Source organism: Lygodium microphyllum, unplaced genomic scaffold, assembly GCF_053477565.2.
Source record: "Lygodium microphyllum isolate KBCC unplaced genomic scaffold, Lygodium_microphyllum_v1.1.10 scaffold_33, whole genome shotgun sequence".
NCBI lineage: Eukaryota > Viridiplantae > Streptophyta > Polypodiopsida > Schizaeales > Lygodiaceae > Lygodium > Lygodium microphyllum.
The window spans coordinates 3147408-3153407 of record NW_028229516.1 but is presented as its reverse complement, the minus strand read 5'-3'; positions in this window follow the sequence as shown (position 1 = coordinate 3153407).

Sequence of the window (6000 nt, the reverse complement as noted above, 5' to 3'; positions counted from 1 at the left end):
CCTTATTTTAGTGATATCTAATATAGCTCATTTAAGTTTGTGTTGAATATATAGAGGTGTTGTGATAGGTCAAGTTACCTCAAGTTATCATGCATGCCTGTTGTGTGGGCCGGGCCATAGTAAGACTCTCGAAGGTCAGTGACCATGAAGAAGTTACCTCAAGTTATCATGTGTGTCCGTTGTGTGGGCCACAATTAGACTCTCGAAAGTCACTGACCATGAAGAAGATGGTATTTCAAGGAGACACCACTTTCTTACTAAAGGGTAATGAACTAAGGGAAGATTTTCTTGGATGACCTCCAATACGAATGAATGCCCAAATCTCGTACGAGTTGAAAATTGTCCAAAAGGAGTGAGATCCAAGTGGAATGCAATAGTTCTCAGTTTTCTATGAGTTACCATATTAGACCTACTTACAGATTAACCATTTGTTGGATCCCATGTATATTTTCAAGAATGTTGATTGCTTATTATGGGCCCAAATCATAGGAAAGAGAGACATTGTAGAAGCATGAATGGATTTGAAGGAGATAGGTAAGATGAAGGCACATTAGCCACAGGTGAGCAGCACTGATGGTCACTTGCAACTACCTCACGATCCTTGGATCTTGTCCACTAAAGAAGAGTGCATTGTGAAGCAAATTATTAGGTCTATTTGCACCTAACAAGTATGATGTATTCCCTCAAGTCTACTTTTTCTAAAGATGGCCATCTATTATAGCTGAATCTCATGATTGGCATAAGATACGTCAAGTTTTTCTTGACCTTGATTGCAAGTAGCCTCAATATTTTCCTATTTAGTAGCTACTCGATGTTCATAATGCTTCTCCATTTCTGACAATTTGTACTAACCATCACAATCGTGGGGTGGCTCACTTCAAAAATATATAAGGCAATTTGTAGGGTGTCTAATTTAGTGCAATGGATCTTAGAGAAGGAAATCAAGACATCCTCTATTGAATTTGCAAGGTGGGGAGTAGTGGAGACAATTTGTCTCTTTGAGATGTACCTTCCCATGAGCATGCTCCACGATACAAACTCACCTCTTAGTGCATCTCATAGATGAAGTGGAGATTGCAAGACCCATCTATATATGATGGATCCTCTTCTTGGAGCGCTTCATGAAAGCCTTGAAGGGCTTTGTATAACAATGAGCCTAGCCACAAGGTAGCATGGCTGAAGGTTGGCTAGTCTCGGAGGCGTTAGTGCATATTTCAGAGTGGCTACTATGGTAGATTCAGAAAATAGTATGATATGGTTGTTGAAGGACAATGATAGATTGACCAGAGATATGGTGGTTGAAAATGGAGTAGAAAAAAGGATGGATGTTACCATGGAGGAGAAAGTGAATCTTTTTTGTATGTTGCATCATGCATCCATGGAGATGTGGCTCGCTAGGTATGAGCAAACCAGAAAAGATCGAAAAGAAGTGCGATCAGAATTTTGACTCAATACATGCCATCAACTGATTCAATATCTTAAGGGTATGGAGGAGAGACCATGGTTTATGTCTATGTCGTGGTTACATGGAGCTTTGATTGTAGCTTCTCGTGAAGGGGTAAAGGTATTTACTGAGGAGTGGGAATTTTGAAGGGAATGTAGTCCGAAGGTGACCGCATGCTTTATTTGTTATTGTATCTAGATTTTATGTGCAACAACTAATCTAACCATTTCGGTGTACAATACAAAATCTAGCAACATTTACGTGTTGATTGAGTGCATTGTCAAAATGTCTCCATAATGGATTGTGTTGTCACGGAAAACTTTGAGCAAGAGAACGGACAACGAGCCATGGATCTGATTACTATAGTAGATGAGATCAAGTATTTTGGAAACTTGCAAAGTGTTATCTCAGTGGATTACCGTAACTTCTCCATAATCATATTTGATGTACTGTAGTTTAAAGTGGTATTGGAAGGAGTTGGGGCAACAAGTCAGCAAGGTCCATTTGGATTTCTGAAAATAGATTATGGCAAAAGATGGATGGATTTATGTGATATGTTTATTCTATAGGTCATTGTGAATAGGTGCATGACCTATTTTTTTAATTTTTTCACAACATAAAATAGATTATGGCAAAAGATGGATGGATTTATACGATATCTTTATCCTATAGGTCATTGTGAATAGGTGTATGACCTATTTTTTAAATTTTTTCACAACATAAAACACTCACAAATATTGATTCACTCTTATATGTGATATTGAATAGGTAATCTTCTATTCAAATCCCCCACAATCTTGATGGTGGTATGTTGTGCCGTCAACTCCTTGAAGTGTGCAAGTGTATTATGAATGCAATATTCCCAACATAGATTAGGAAAGTATGTAGATGGTGGGGTTGATATTATGGAGGGTGGAGGCTGAATAGAGCTTGGATCGGGCAAAGGAGATAGGCATGGATAATGTAGATGAAGAGACATGAGGCCAATAATTTTTTGAGAAGAAAGTGAATTCCTCTTTCTATGTGGTGACCTATCTATAGACCTTTGAGTGTATGTCTAAGCTATGCCAAGAGATTCACATGAGGCCATAGACCGGGTCATATTTGAATCTACTTGCTCAATTCATTGATGATTCAATTTTAAGGGTACGTTAGTATATGCATTTTAATTAGCATCCTTTTTTTCAAAGTTATATTTTCATGCTTTATCTAAATCTTATATTGATTATGCTAACATCGTTTTCTAATTGTGTATGTTACCTTTGACGATTTCCAAAGAGAACAAGATGAGTCAAGGGATGATCGATGAGGAGTTGCAAGAGACGTTTACACGTATGTCTTTAGATCAAATAGCCCAATTTAGAGATGTGGTGGACCAAGAGCTATCACGGACATCATCATGCCATTTTTATGAGGTCTACTTTGGCATGCTTTGATGCTTCAATTTCCAATAGATGAGATCGATACTCTAGACTACTAGCCTCAAATGCAGGTAGTGGTTCTAGGGGGTGCTGCAGAGATGTGAATGATGTGAGCCCACAATTGATTCCAAATAGGGTTACTACTCCTTGCTCTTGTACCAGTTCTAGAGGAGAAGGTGGCTCAAGTGGGTATTATGGAGGCACTAATGTAGTGTCTCTATCTTGTCAATCTAGTGGATACTTGTCACCTCTAGGATTTGTCACACCTGTAGGGACATCTACTCCCGTGACTACAGGTTTCACTCGGTCATTTATAGGTGGCACCCCTATGGGTGCTACTCTGAGATACTATCCATGCAGGTACACCAAACATATAGGGGTCTCTTAGTTATGCCTAGAAGCATGGTCATAGGTGGGAGAAAACACATCTTAGACATATCCCAGTAGGGAATGGATACCTCCTAGATGACAAAATAGATGTTGTAATCATGAATGATGATGGGACAAGGGTGATATCTCACATAAGAGAGTTGTGCCAACAAGTAATTAGGCACAAGGTTTTGGACCATTAGAAGAATATACCCAAGGGGAGCAAGGACTATGAAGTGGCATCTTTTCATGAGGAGTTTCCGGTACCTATGGCAACAGAGAGGTTGGAGTCTATGGGTGTATACATATTACATAGACAATTAGATGCACACAAGGAAATCAAGAGTGGCACCTCAAAGCCTAAGTGGCTAGATGCAGAGGATTCACAGAGACTCAAGGAAGAGGCCATAGACTCTCCAAGACGATGGCAGTAGCAATACACGAAGGTAGCAAGGGTACGATTGGAGGTAGGGATCATGCATCATCTAGGGAGTGGTGGCCACATGACTTATTTGGAGGACTTTGTAAGTTTTATTTTAGTTCTTCTTCTCACTGTCTTATTTGGAATATAACTTGTACTAATAATCTTTTTTCTAACAATGCTATTCTATTTTTGAGCTATTTTCTTTACATCACTCAATCATAAATTATGATCCTACTAGTTTGGAGACTTGATATGTAGAGAGATACAATCTCACTGCACTTATCGATAGATTATATGCACAACACGGTAGCCCAATAGTAAGTCAATCCTCTTTCTTTTCTATAGTCACTAGTTTTCTTAATGATGCATTATGTATAGTGGACTAATGTCTATTTGTTCATTTTGCAAATTCTATTTGATGCTTATTTATGTAGGGAAAGCTTTCATATGGAAACTATAGCACATGCTTGGATTTGTGGAACACGCATATTTTTTTTTTGTCCTATGATATGTGTAGACCTCTTCCATGCAGCATTCTTTAGATACACTTATCATCCTTTATATAAAATCACACTTTGTGATATTTACAAATAGATTTTCATGTTTGTTTTTGCTCTCCTCTCCATGGTTCCATGTAATTTCATGAGTTTTCATCATCACTCTTGTACTTATTTTATGAGTTATGAGTCATGCAGTTTTAAGTAGTTCTTATGCATGTCTTGATGACAATTGCATATCGAATATGTAATTTCTTTGTAGAATATTATATAGCACATAGTGTTATGGATGACACGGAAACTTGCTTCCCTATCATCATTTTTTTCCTTTATAATTGTTGCTCTTTGTGTTGCTATCTGAATTGCTATTTGCATCGCAGAGTGTCGACGCAAATAGTGACACTATCTCTAACAAATTTGTAGAGATACCTATACCAACACTTTAGTGACAATGGGGATAATTCTTTTTATGAACATTTGTATTGCTTTGAATGCCGGTATGTTGCCTATATCTTCTATTGTATCCCCCCCCACACTCTCACACTCCCTCTCTCAAGCACAAGCACAAGCTCAAGCAAGCAAGCAAGGAGAAGAAGAAGAAGAAGAAGAAGAAGAAGAAGAAGAATAATAATAATAATAATAATAATAATAATAAGAGAGCTACTTTTGGCCACACACAAGAATGAGCTCTCATTCATCTTTTGAACTTTATATATAAGCCCTAAATCCCATTTGGGTAGTCATCCCCTTTTTACATGGCCGGTCATACCCTACAAGCCCTTTTTTCCATTGTCCTCCTATCTTCCTAGCTTCCTTCCTATCACCCATCTACCTTTACAATTTGCATGGGTGGAAGCCCAACACTCTTAAAATAAATCATGGTGGGCCTTACGCTCTTTTACAAAAGTATTGACTTGCAATTTTTCTTAGCGCATCTTCATCTTCTGTTTCACTTTTGCCTTGGCCTTGTCCTTAGCTTTAGACTTTCCCAATATTCCACCTCGTTTGTCTAAGGTTCCCGATGTTCCACCTTGTTTGTTTGAGAGTTAACATTACCCCCCTCCTAGACGAGTGCCAGTCCCATGGTACTTGCTAGTGGTGAGAGGGACGGTGGTGCTCACTGGCCAAGGGCTTCTTGAGGTTATGGCCATACCACGTTGATGTTATAATATCAAGCTCTCGTTATTGTTCAGTCAGTATATCTTTATGTGTGTGACCGACATTAGCTGGATACAGCTGTACACGTGTGTGACATTCAATAAGTCGGTGTAGTCAGTCAGCTAACCACAATTAGTCTTGGTTAGTTATACCTATGTGTGTAAGTCTCTTTCAGTTAGTATGATGGAAGAATAATGGAAGAAGAACAACATTGAGCTGAGGCTCATTTTCCACTCTACCTTGTCTCTCTCCCTCTCTTCCAACATGATATCATAGCCTAAATGTCTGAAGCCTGAAGGCTTGGCAACGGCCATTTGACATCAAGACATTGGATTTAAAGAAAACGTCATCAAAGGAGACGGTGCTTGTAGCTTCTTCTGTTGTAGAAGCTATATCTTGCTACAAAAATGGTTTTTCGAGAAATAGGAGACATTTCTTGACCATTTCAACATGATCTACGACTTTGCAGAAGAAAGTTTTTTCAAATTCCTTACAGATTTTGAGATATTCAGCACAAACTTGTGCAAGTTGGCTGCTTACTGCAGTAAACAATAGGTGATTCCAGGGCACTGGTGACTTTCATCCTAACAATGTATATGCCCTTATTATCATGCATTTGAGCATGATATTGGAGTGTTAAATGCTGAGTTTTGGAGCTTATTTGCAAGCTGGAAACATTAAATTGGT